At 52.6% G+C, this 13,755-nt stretch overlaps 1 long non-coding RNA gene across 1 annotated transcript; it reads left to right on the top strand.

Moving 5' to 3' along the window:
• The first annotated feature begins 6,981 nt into the window (after window positions 1-6,981).
• Window positions 6,982-8,618, top strand: LOC140622246 (uncharacterized). The gene is made up of 2 exons (XR_012022007.1): window positions 6,982-7,398; window positions 7,872-8,618. It is a non-coding gene; the product is annotated as an uncharacterized lncRNA (long non-coding RNA).
• Window positions 8,619-13,755: the final 5,137 nt, after the last annotated feature.

Raw genomic sequence — 13,755 nt, 5'->3', positions numbered from 1 at the left:
CCTAGAGATAGAAAGTAGAGGGGGTTTGCCAGGAATGGTGGGTGGGGGAGGGGCGTCAGTGTTTACTGGGTTCAGTTTGGGAAGATGGAAAAGCTCGCAGATGGACGGTGGTGCTGGCTGCACAACGTGTGAGTGTACTTAATGTCTCTGAACTGTACACTTAAAAATGACGTGAATGGTAAATTTAATGTTATATACATTTCATGACAATAAAAAACACATTTTAACTGTTTTTTAAAAGTGGCATGTTGTCTTGCCTCTCCCAATGACTGCTGAAGCTCAGTCCTCATCCATGGGAAAGAAGTACAGAAGAGTACAGTTTCTAGAGGCAGACAGACAGATAGACAGACAGGCTTCCTGTTCTGGCCTTACTGTTTCTCAGCTGTGTGACCTACAAGAAGCTGTCCCCCATTCACAGCACTTTTGACGTCAAATGTGTGGCTTTTCCACACCAAGAAATCCTCTAATTTTCCATGGACACCTGCTGGGTGTCCTATAATTTAATTCAGTTCTGACACTAACCACAAAGACTGAATGTTGACCCCATGGGTTAAAGGCTCAGACTCCCAGGACTGCTCCCACTTCAGATGCCACTTATAAATAGTGGGTCCCTGGTTCACTCATACTTCTATCCAACATGGCTACAAATTGGGGGTTACCATGACTCCCTCCTCAGGTTTAAGAATTTGCCATGATAGTTGACAAAGAACTCAGGGAAACACTTATGTTTACCAATGTATTATAAATACTATTGCCAATAATACAAATGAACAGCCAGACAAAGGGGTATCGAGGCAAGGTCCAAAAGGTCCTAAGCACAGGAACTTCTGTTCCCCTTGGAGTTGGGTGCATCACTCTCCTGTCATGAGGATATGTTTACCAACCCAGCAGCTCCCAGAATCCCACACTTCAGAGATTTTTATGGAGGCTTTATCATGTAGGCATGAGAGATCATTAACTCAATCTCCAGCCTCTCTCCTCTCCCCAGAGCTTCGGATGGGTTGACAATTCCAAGCTTCTAACCATGATTTGGTCATTCTGGAGACCAGACCCCACCCTGAGGCTATCCGGTAGCCCACCAGGAGTGACTTCATTAGAATAATACTTTTACCACCCATGAAATTTCAAGGGATTTAGGAACTGGGGGCAGAAACCAAATATATATTTCAAAGGATGTCACAGAACTTAGGAAAGTTACTTCACCTTCTGAATCTTAGGACTGTTGTGTGGAATTTATAAACCAAAGTTTGCAGCAGTTCCTAGCACTATGCCCACCACGTGACAGTCCAATAATAAAGGTAATGAATGCCTGCTGTTGCTGCAGTGAAGACATATATGATAACCACTGGAACTGCAAATCTGTGGGGGATTACTGCCATTTAATTCTCTAGATAGGAAAAAACTCACTCATCTGATTGTTCTGTAACTAATTTTCTTTATATTTTTAGATGCAGTGTCCAAAACAATCTTGGAGGACTCACATTTCTCTTTCATAACGTACTACAAAGCCACTGCAGCCAAGAGACCAAGGTGCTGGCAAAGGCTTGACATACAGGTTCAAGAAATTGAATTGAATCTAGAAATAAATTCTTCCATTTATGTTCAATTCATTTTGACAAGGATGCCAAGACAACTCAGTGGTAGGAAGAATACTCTTTTCCACAGATGGTGCTGGGACCACCGGATATTCACACGCAAAAGAATGAAGCTGGATCCCTACCTCACATCATACACAAAAATTAACACAAAATGGATCATGGATACAAGTGTAACAACGAAACCCATAAAACTCTCCAGAGAAAAAAAGGCGTGAAATCTTTGTGACCTAGGGTTATGCAATAGTTTGTTAAATACAATACTAAAAGCAGAAGTAACAAAAGAGAATATTACAAATTTGGACTTCATCCAACTGAACATTTCTGTGCTGCAAATAAGACTATCAAGAAAATAAAAAGATGACCCACAGAATGGGGCATGATCATATACATTTATGACTTTTATCCAGAATATATAAAGAACTCTTACAACTCAACAATAAAAAGACAAGTAATCTAATTGAAAAATGAGCAAAGATTTTAATTATACACTCCCCCCCCCTCCAAAAACAATACACAATCAGCCAGTAAGCCCATGAAAAAGTGCTCAACATTGTCAATCATTGGGAAAATGCATATATCAAACCCACACCCCTAGTGTGGGCAATAGCAAAGCATTGGTAAGGGACATGGAGAAGTTGGAACCTGCATATATTGAATGTGCTTTAAAGAATGTGAAGTGGTGTAGTCACTTTTTAAAATGACTTGGCAGTTCCTCAGAATGTTAAATATAGGGTGGTCATATGACCCAGCAATTCCACTCCTACATATCTACTCAAGAGAAATGAAAACATCCACAAAAAAAACTGCTCATACAGCAATGATTCATAATAGCTAGGAAGGAGATATAATCCAAATCTCCATCACCTGATGAATGGATAAATAAGATATGATATACCCATTCAGGAGGATATATTATATATATATAATCTACATTTATTTGACAATAAAAAGGAATGAGGTACAGGTGCATAAAAAAACATGGATAAATTCTGAGGACATGATGCTAAGTGGAAGCAGCCAATCACAAGGGACTATCTAGTGCATGATTCCATTTATACGATGTGTCTGGAACAGGCAAATCTATAGAGACAGGAACTAGATTAGTGTTAGTGATGAGAGGGATGGGAAGTACCTGCTGGTAGAAAGGATACAGGGTTTCTTTTGCAAGGGAACAAAAAGGCAGCACCTTGGTGGGTATTTGACTGAATAGCTGGTACTACCTCGAGCCCGGGGGATGCAGGAAACTACCCATCACAGCCTCTAAACCACTTCTCCTACTTGCTCTCTAAGCCCCAGCCCCTCGGATGTTCCAGCCTTCCCTTATGAAGCCTCCTCTTCCCATCCTTGCTGTCCACACGTGATCAACGCCCCTCCCCATCCTTGGAAACACTTCGCCGCTGCCCCCCCCCGCCCCCGAAGCCTCCTCTCCATCCCTACTCCTGCCAAGTACCCTTGGATGGGCCACGGCAGTGCCAGCCAGTTCAACTGTCCAGTCCTCAGCCTCTGTGACCTGGCTTTGTCCCCACCATGAGGGAAACTGTGGAATCAGCCTCACCTTCAGGTTCCTGTGCCTACAGCTAGACACTTACCATCAGATATTCGTTGCTGCACAAGCATGACCCTCAGGTGGTGAGCTAGGACAAACCTGGTCATTCCCACAAGCCAAACCTCTGATACTTCAGAAGCAAAGATTCTGAAGCTAAAGCAACAATAATCTCCAATGCAATGACTTCATTCTTGAGCCACAAAAACCCCAAAACGGGAACTCTGGAGACATGCCTGAGCTTAAGCCATTATGAAATGGCATCTGAGCAAAATAATTATCTTTAGAAAGCCAGGTGATTTTTGGACACCCGACATTTAGAGGGCTGAGACCAAGTCAGTAGGTAAGGTATCCTATCATTGCATAGAAACCAACATAACCAGCATTAATACACACGGATCTGTATCCATACGTACATATACCCCCTCCTCCATCTTTGTAGCCATCCCTGCCCTCACTCATCCATTTACCCGCCCATCCCTCTATCCTTGCACCCATCTTTCCTTCCATCCATCTATCCATCCATCATCATCCATCCTTCTATCCATCTATCATTATCCACCTATGTACTCCCTCATCCTCTATTCACTCATCCATCCATCTACCCATGCACTCATCCATCCTTCCACTCACTCATCCATATACTCACACCCATCCATCTATCATGCATCCATCTATCCATGCATTCACCCATCCTCTCGTCCATCCATCCATCCATCCTCACACTCATACCCATCCATCCATCTATCCAGCGGGCCAGCCAGCCAGCCACCCATCCATCCATTCATCTATCCATCCATCCATCCTTTTATTTATCTATCATCATCCATCCATGATAGATATCATCCATTCTGTATCAATCCATCTATCCGTCATCCTTCTGTCCCCTTATCTATGCACAAACATGTCCTTCAGCTCCAGTGTTGTCTTCCCTGCTTGCCAATATAAATAAGGTCTTGATATCCTACTTTGTTGACATACCAGATAAAAACTGTCTGAAGAATCCACATGGTCTGTCCCACAGGCTGGATTTGTCTGTTTTCCTTGGCATCATTTGGTTTGTTTCTTTATTCCCTGAATTTCCTATAAACTGAAAAGTAATCTGGAGTCTCCATGAAATTGAGGTTAAATATTTTTGTTGAGACCACTTCACAGACAGGCTTTGTATCTCTTCTTCCCAGGGGTACATGATACTGATGCTGCTCTCAGTGGCACTAACTTGATCACCTGGACAAGGTGGGGCCTCAAGACCCTTGCCGCAGAGCAGGGCATGCCCTCACAAGTTACAACAGTGGTGGATGTGATTCTGGGCACTGGGTGACCACCAATCTACATCATTTTTACGAATGGCCTGACACTGATGGTCAAGTTTGCATCGAGGAGGACGAGTGTTCTGCAGTGTGACAGGATGGTGACATGGGTGGAAGGCCCAGGGCCTTCCATCTGATGTGGCACACTGGTCCAAGCCAGAGCGGGGCAGGGACAGAATGAGGAGGGACAGTACAGAGGCAGAAATGACAGGATCTGGTGAGGGTTTCATGGAAATGGAGGAGTCTGGGTTTGGGTGTGGGCAACCTGCTGGACGGCATGGGCTTCTCTCTGAACCTGAAAGTGCAGGGGGCAAGCAGGAGGACCAGGGGGAGGTGGGCTCAGGTGCAGCCCCCGGGGCATCCGTGGGGCATGTGGGAGGCCGTGCACAGAGGGGCTGGGGCTGGGGGCTCCAGGACTCAGCTGCGGGCCAGGATCAGAGGAGCCTGGAAGGGGAAGGCGGCTCCAGAAGGCAGCCAGGAAGCCTGGACAGGAGGACTAGGAACTCCAAACATGCTCATTTTTGAAACTGGGAAGGAGACATTTTAGAGAGGGTGAGGCATCAGAGAAAGCGAGAGAAGAGCATGTCAGGTAGGCAAAGCTTTGAGACAACGTCCTCCTGAGGTAGGCTTTTTGATGCCATATGACAGGTCCGATGACAGAAAGTGGTAACATTTTAAGACAAAAAAGCTTACCATTAGGCAGTCTGGTTTATTCGTTTGTTTGTTTGTTTTTTAAATTCTGCTTTATCTTTTTTCTTCCAAATTGAGATAACATGGACATGCATCGCTGTAGGGGTTCCAGGTGCACAGAGCAATGGCTTCACTTACATACACTGTGGGGCGGCCCCCGTAAGTGTGGTGAACAACCATCAACTCATAGACACAGCGAAAAGAAAAAGAAAAAAAAGTTCCCCCGTGATGACAACACTTAGGATCTACTGTCCTGTGACAGCTTTCCCGGGGAGTCACAGCCGGGGTGCCTGTCGCCTCGGTGCCACCTATCGCATCCCTAGCTCTCGCTCACCTTATACCCGTAGGTCTGTACCTCCTGACCACCGTCCCCCGGTGTCCCCTCTCCACCGCCCCTGCTCCTGGGAACCACACATCTGATCTCTTTTCTAGGAATTTGGTTGGTTTTGTTGTAGGGGCTTCGTTTGTTTGTTGTTTGTTGTTTGTTGTTTGAGGCCCCCCAACAAGAGATCACGTGGTATCCGTCTTCCTCTGACTTATTCACTTAGCATCACGCCCTCAAGCTCCATCCACGGTGTCCCAAATGCCAGAAATTCCCCGTTTTTCCATGGCTGGATAACCCCCAACACGTACATACACTACAACTTCTTTATCCAGCCACCCGTTAGCAGACATGTTCGTGTCCCTGTCTTGGCTGCGGGAAATAATGCTGCTGCAAACACGGGGCGTAGCTACCTCTTCAAAATGCTGTTTTCTTTCCTTCTTTCTTTCTTTCTTTCTTTCTTTCTTTCTTTCTTCTTTCTTTCTTTCTTTCTTTCTTTCTTTCTTTCTTTCTTTCTTTCTTTCTTTCTTTCTTTCTTTCTTTCTTTCTTTCTTTTTCTTTTTTTTTTCTGCATTCCCAGAACTGGGATTGCCAGATTGTAGGGGAGCTCCATTCTGAACTTTTGGAGGGGCCTCCACGCCCTCCTCCACGGGCCGCACCAGTTTGCATTCCCACCAACCGCGCCCGAGGGCCCTGCTCCCCCACCCCCTGCCAGGAACTGCTGTCCTGGTGACACTGTTCGAACAGGCACGAAGTGAGAGCTCACTGTGGTTTTGATCTGCGTTTCCCAAATGACTAGTAACATTGAGCGTCTTTTCATGTTCCCGTTGGCCATTCATATATAATCTTCTTTGGAAAAATGTCTACTCATCTTTTGCTCCCACCCCCCCTCCTCTTTTTTTGAAAATGAAAGTCATAGCTCATAAATTACTTTCATGGGTCATTAAAGGATCCCAATCCACATCGTGAAAGACAGCACAGTGCTATGTCTCCAGACCACCAGGGAAGGCTGCCTCTGCCCCCGAAGGTCTGTGAGCGTGTGCCCCACGCGGGCAAATCCACAGAAACAGGCATGTCAGGTCTCTGGCTGGGTCTGGTGTGCAGGGAGGGGCGGGGGACAGGTGCCCAGAGAAAGGGTAGATCTGCGGCCCCCTGGCTGCTGTGATTCCAGCTGACATCGCCAGGTTGTACTATTTCACAGTCAGCAGTGCTCCCCAAGTGGCCCCAACCCCGTCCCCAGTCACTGTGTGAGCCTGTCCACATAGCAGGGACCAGGCACCTGCTCACCGGCCCGAGCCTGACTCCCTTCTCCTGCCTCAGCCCGGCTCAGAGCAGGAGGGGCAGCAGTTTGCCCAAACCTCCTGATATAAAAAAAAAAAAAAAAAACAAGGGGCACCTGGGGGGTTCAGTGAGTTAAGTGTCTGCCTTTGGCTCAGGTCATGATCTCAGGGTCCTGGGATCGGGTCCTGTATCGGACTCCCTGCTCAGTAGGGCACCTGCTTCTCTCTCCTGCTCTCCCTGCTTGTGCTTTCTCTTTCTCTCTGTCAGACAAATAAAATCTTGAAACAAAACAAAACCAAAATGGGAGCCTGCCCGCTCCTTAACCCCAAGCGAAAGGGGCTCCATCCCACACTGTGCGTAGCTCCCAGAGGCTGCCCTGCCCTCCTGCAAAGAAGATCCAGCTGCCTTTGTACCTTTTTGTTTTTGTTTTGTTTTCCTTTCAAGCTCAACATTGCTCCACGAAAATGCTTCCGGGAAATGGAGCGCAGCATAGATGCTGGCCTGGTCGTTAACGAGCCCCCGCAAGCAGCCTGGGAACCAGTTCAGACACCCTTGTCTCAGGCGAAGAATTGCTCACTGGGCAAGAGATGAATCACTGAGGACTAGAAATGATCACTGAGGATTTTCAGTTAAACTACTTTGCCTTCTGTGGAGGTAAGAGTGTCAGAAGGGTTTACATGTGAATGTACTCGGGCCATCTGGGACGTGTTTCAGCAAAATCCCAAGGATCTGCCTCCCGCCCCCTTTGGTGTTTGGGTCCTTTCAGGAAGGAGCATTTGATGCAACCAGGGGGAATGAGGAAGATCTTCTTGCAGGAAGGGGTATTTAGGTTGGGATTTGAAGAATCACCTTCAGTGTGGGGAGTGTCTCAGGCCCAGAGGAAATGTAGGAAGGCAGGAGGATTTAGGGTGGCTCCTTTGGAAACCCAGAAGGGTCCTGGGTCACGGCAGGGTGCATGGGAGGGTGGGAAGGTGGCAGAGCCAGGACACAGGCACTGGCACACAAGCCGGGGGGAAGCCACAGTCTGCAGGTAGGGGGAGCCGTCGGGAGGTCACGGGGTGCAGGGGAGGCGTCGGGAGGTCACCCACAGGGAGCCAGGTAACCGATCTGCTATAAATCACACACAGTGAGACGCTCTGGAGCGGCGGCAGCTGGAGGCGGCACACGGGAGGCTTCGGCAATTCTGCGAGCAAGGGGTAGGGGCTGGAGTGCGCCCTGTGCCCAGAGACCCTCCGCCCTCTCGGAGCTCCCGTCCCCCGTCACTCGGACAGCCGGGCCCCCGAGGAACAGGGACTGCGGAGAAGGCACGTGACCAGGCAGCCCACCTGGGCCCCAGCGACCATGATGTCACCGTGGCCCAGTGGCTGCCACTTCTGACAGTAACTGTCTCATCGTGTTTCTCTTTCCCGCATCCCAGTCCCACAAAAACCCGGGAGAGGAAGCTGCAGGGGAGACGGCGTCCTCACCATGACTCCTGCCATCAAAGGTCCTTTTGCTCCTCTTGGTGGTGGCACTGTCACCAGGCACGAATCGAGGCCTCGAGATTTCACCCGGTCACCCCCCAGGTTGTGTAGGCGGAGGCCTAGGGCCACGGCCTTGCTTCCAATATGATGCTGTTGCACCCTGACGTCTCCTCGAAATCTGTCACCAACGTGGAACCTTCCTTCTCCCTCCCCGCAGGAGGACGGCATCTCCAGAGACGCCCAGAGCCCTGCCCCCAGCTGCCCTCTGTGGTCACCCCGGCGTCACCCAAGTAAGAGGGTGCTTTTGTGCTTTTAGGAGTCCTGGGTGACCGCGCAGGATGGGGAATCACGGCCCTCCAACCAATCTGGCCCCCGTGCCTGTTTTTGTAAATAAACTTTTATTGTAACAAGGCTGTGCCTGTTCATTTGTGGATTGTCTGCAGCTGCTCCTGTCCAGGACAGTAGAGCAGAGAGTGCCCGTGCGGCCACAAGGTGAAAAATATTGGTGACTGGCACTTTGCAGAAAAGTTTTCCAAAGTCTGATCCAAGGAGTCCATCTCCGCATGGAGAGGCCCCGAGGCCACAGCGGGGAGGCCCAGCTGTTCCACGTAGCGGCCTCGGGGCCAGGCACGGCCATTTCCTGCCAGGGCGGAGGTCCTGAGGGACACGGGCAGAAGTGGCCCCGGACCCCAGGTGACCCACAGAGCAGGGGTGAGGAATGATGGCTGTCAGGCAGTGCTGGTCATCTATTACCCAACACCAGATACCCCCTCCCCCTCCTCCCCTCCCCCTCCTCCCCTCCCCCTTCTCCCCTCCCCCTCCTCCCCTCTCCCCTCCTCCCCCTCCTCCTCCTCCTCCCCCCCTCATCGCCAGAACAGGCTGCAGCTGGGAAGACGGAGCAGGCCGACAGGGTACCAGGGAAGATGAGATACGCAGCCGAGGCTGAAGCCGCTCCCGCCGCTGCCCAGTGGCAGGATGTCCCCGCAGGCAGAGCTGTTCTGGAGAAACAGCCCAAGTCATCGTGAAACCAGCTCTGCGACCACACACTTCTGTTTCCTCCGCCGTGTACGTCACCCCTACCCTCAGCAACAGTTTGACCACATTTGAGTTTGTGGGTTTCTGCCTTTAAATGAATATTATCATTCTGACGGCACTGAGTGCCTGGAGGGTCCCCCGGGACGGGAGCCCCCTGCCCCCGGAATATCCACTAGTGGGTTCTTTCAGAGGCACCGAATTCCAGAATGTCTTTTTAAAGAAATGAGCCTGTCATTGAGAGTATCTGGGGCTTCAAAGGGACGGGGAGCACTGTGAACCCTGCTGTGGCCCCCACGGCTCCTTGTCAATCTGTCCTGCACTTGAGCCAAGGTCTGTGGGTCACTGGTGCTCCACTGCATCTGGACAGAAGGCTCGGGGCCCTCTCGCTCTCGGGGTGGCAGCTGCTCCTCACAGGAGACAAAGGGCAGCGCCGTGGCAGGGGATGCCCGCCCGGAGAGCAGGTCCCCTCCCCAGACGGCGGGTCGGGCAGGGGGCCCCCAAGACTCGTGCACCCCAAGGCTGGACCCACGTTCTCCGGCGTGCTTGGCCAGGGCATCTGCAGGTGTGCCCAGAGTGAGAGGCTTTTAAATACGATTGACCTGGGCTTGGGGGCAGGAATGGGGGGCCAAGCCAATCACACCTGCTCCGGGGACCAGAAAACCCTTTGTGGCTAGAGACACTGAGCTGGGCCAGGAGGTGGCTTCGGAGACAGCAAGCGTGAGAGGGCTTAGGTTGGGAGAGGCCGGGACAACATCAGGTGGACAAGCAGGCGCTGGGCCATGGGGACTGGGGGAGCACTGTCCCTGGAGCACGGCCTGGTCAGCTCCTCTGCTGGCCATCTCCCCACCCCTTGGTCGGGCTGCAGGAAGGCGCCGCGGCACCTTCCGTTTCCCATCGTCCCGAGGGTCCCAGGACGTCACCCTGGCTCCGCAGGCCCCCGTGCTTCTGGTCCTCACGACGCTGGCTCCGAGGAGTGAGTTAGTCCCCTGAAGGAAAAAGAAGGCACCAGTCCCCCCCTTTCTCTGCACACCTGTCCACCGAAGTGTTGCCTGTCCGCGGTCACCTGCTCCCCCAGGTGTTCCCTGTGCTAGAAGTTTCCGTCCTACACCGAGCGTAAAGTTGCAGCGTTTGTTCTCAGGGTGGCGGCCACACCAGCACTGGAAGGCCTGGGCCCTTTGCGCTCCCGAGGTGCCGGCTGTTGTCCCCAGGCAGCCCCGAGCTCCCCGGTGTGTGCCAGTTCTCATCCTTGCAAAGGCCCAGGGGAAGTGGGGGCAGGAGGCAACTGGGGCCACAGGACAGGGAACATGGGATTTTACTATTTTAGAAAGCTTTCTGATTTTCCTGAATACCGCACGCTCAGGAAAGAATCCATTCACGCGAGAAAGCCCTGGCACGGAGCAGCAGTGACGCCTAGGGCCGCCCTACGTGGCACGGCGAGTGGCCCAGTCTGAAGCCAGAGGCTCCCATTTCCTCAAATGCAGTTGGTGTCAGGCCGTCTTAGCGCTGCTGGTCCCTGCCCCCCCGGGGCTGCAGGTGCTCCCGCCCAGGAGAGCTGGGGAGGAGCCTCCCACCCAGCGGCCCTGGCCTCGGGTGGCCACTGTGGGTGCACGCACGCCTGGGACCCCCTCTGGGATGCACTGTGGCTTCTGGAGGACTGTTCTGCCCTCGGTGGCTATCACAGAGGTATTTGGCAGGTGCCCCACGGGGCTGTGTTCCTACTAACAAACCTTGGCTCTCTGCCCACTGACCCCCCCACCCCACGCCCGTTACACCCCAGGTCAGGGCATGTGCTAGTTGGCCTCCCCGCCCCACCTGCTGCGGGGATGCTGTAGCCACCTGAGGAATGGCAGGAACCCAGGCCAGGACGGGAGCCTGGTCACCAGGAGGGCCTCGGGCCTCCCTGAGGGTGGGGGTTAGAGTGTCGCCTGCTGGGAGCTGCGAGGGAACGGACTGGCCACAGCCAGACAGGTCCTGAATGACACTGTGAAGTGCGGACGGCCCCAGCCCCGCCGCCCACACACCCAATGAGGCCAGGCCAAGTCTGGGGGGGCAAGCGGCCCCCAGGCTCAGGCACTGGCCCATCGCTGCCACCCAATGAGGCCCATCATCAGGCCAGGCCACCCAAGGACTGAGGGGTCAAGGGACTCCTTCGGGCACGAGTTCTCCCCATCTGAGCTGGAGGGAAGGGAGAAGGGGAGTGAGCTGGTCCGTGCCCTCCCTCCCCTCATGGGAACCCAGAGAGGACCGAGCCACCCACCCTCACGGGCGGGGGACAGACAGCGGGCCCGGGGTTGAGAGCAGACTCCTGGCCAGCTCCACCTGGGCCTTTAGTGGCTTCTTGGCTGTGAAATTCAGAGCACAGGTAGGCCAGTAGAGCCTGAGGTCCTCGTCCTCCCCTGCACACTCGTGACACACGGGGACCCTCCAAACCCTCCCAGACCAAGAAACCAGATGTTCTGGGGTGGGACCTGGGCTGCGGAATTTTAAAAACTGCCCGGATGATTTCAAGATGCATAAAGGTGAAGAACACCTGACCAGTGACGGCTTCCAGACGCTGGTGCTGGTGCCTTCCTGGGGGTCCGGTTAACTGCAGGTTCAGATCTAGGGCGTTGGCGGGGCCAGGGGCGGGGACGGCGTGGGGAATGGGGCGCCAAGCATCCGCGTTTCTAGCTGGCTCCTGGTCCATGCATGCAGGAGGCAGAGCCGTGTGTCCCAGTCTTTATTTATTTTTGACTCTAGCTCCCCAGTGCGTCACATAAAAAAAATCACACGTCCTCCCTCAATGATACTTGAAAACTGTAGCAGGAAATTTAAAATGATTCTGAGACCAAGTGTCAGTTGCACAAGGACGAAGCCCTGTTGTGCTTTCACATGGACCTCTGTGGCCGGTCACAGGCAAGTCACCCACACCCATACCCACACCCAGGATCTGGGAAAACAGCCTGGTCAGAAGCGACACCAAGGCTCTTGCTCATGCTGGCACCCAGCAGTCAGGTGGCCTGCAGTCCCTGCCCGTCGTGGGGCTTCTGTCCCAGTCACCAAACAAGGGAGCAGCCAGGTGACCTCAAAGGCCTTTCCTATGTGATTGGGACTTTTGATCTCAACTCAGCTTTTGGCTTTCTTTATCACATAACCAAATGGTCTTCAGCTGCCTCTGTGACTTGCAGGAAAGAGGCAGGCCTCCAGCAGTACTTTGCACCCTGGGCATCCACGTGAGAGACTGTGCCACAGAGTTCCAGAAAGATCAACGGCCCAGATCAGGCATCAGAAACTCTACCGAAAAGGGCCTGGTGATAAGTATTTCAGGCCTTCAGGCCTGAAGCTCTCCACCGCCACATTCTCCACCACCAAAGCATAGACAATGTGTAACAAGAGGGTGTGGCTGTGTCCCAGTAAAACTTTATTCACACATCACAGCGGCTCCTGTCTGCCGGTACTTGGCCTGATGTGACTCAGACTTCAACCGCCACGGGTGATCCACGGAGGTGGCAAAAATGAAGATCCTGAGCAAGCAAGCATGAGTGCAAGTCTGTCCATTTTTTTTTTTTAAATGCACTTAAAAATGTCCTGGTAGTAACATTTTTTTTTTAGAAGTCAAAAGAAACAAGGGACATTTGTATGAATAGGATATTTTATTTGAACTGAAATACTCAAAATATTATCATTTCAATGCGGGGCACCAGTCACATTTCCAGTGCCCAACAGCCACACGTGGCCAGTGGTTGGGGTCACGAAGGGCAGAGTTTAGCGTGAGGCCTGAGACTCTGCATTTCCAACAGGCTCCCAGGCGCTGCTGCTGCTGCTGGTTCAGGGACCACGTTCTGCGGCAAGGGCCCGGAGAGCCCTACCTACTACGGACAAGATGACTGCATAGCTTTGGCACAATTCTGTGCAGAAGATTCGGCAAACTGCACACCCACCCTCAAGTGATACGAATGTTTAAGGGCCCATCTGAGGGAACATCCAGCTCCACGTTCACTCATCAGGTCTGTGAATCGCTATCTGTGCATCACTATCAGGTCATCTTCTTTCCAGTGCTTGCTCAGAATCTGCTGCTTTGACACAAAGCCCAGGAAGCGGAGGCCGGGTCTCCTCGTCCTCTGCAAACTGGAGAGCCACGGAAGCCGGTGGTGTGGTTCTCAGAACCGGAGGCTTGGTGGTGCATGTTCCCGCCCAAAGGCAGGAGGAGGGTGTCCCGGCTGGCAGGCGAGCAGCGAGGAGCAGGTCCTGTGAGGAGGGCCCATGGAAGAGACTGATGGAGGACTCCCACGAGAGACCAGGCCAGGACGGAGAAGAACCACCCAGGGGCCAGGCCCTAGGGTGACGGGGGGGACTTTCATCCTGGCCCTCGGGGGACCGCAACAGAGGCAGCACCTGCACAACTCTTGCTGGCCAAGGCCAAGGGTGAAGATGGGCTTGGAGACCAAAACTCCACCCCCTCCCCCGGCGCCTCCTGTCCTCCTTGCCTCCAGCTAATGGGCTTCAGTTGGGGGGGGGGCGGGGAGGGCGGGTG

Source organism: Canis lupus, chromosome 1, assembly GCF_048164855.1.
Source record: "Canis lupus baileyi chromosome 1, mCanLup2.hap1, whole genome shotgun sequence".
Taxonomy (NCBI): Eukaryota; Metazoa; Chordata; class Mammalia; order Carnivora; family Canidae; genus Canis; species Canis lupus.
The sequence above is the reverse complement of the archived record's forward strand: the minus strand, read 5'-3'. Positions and strand labels throughout refer to the sequence as shown.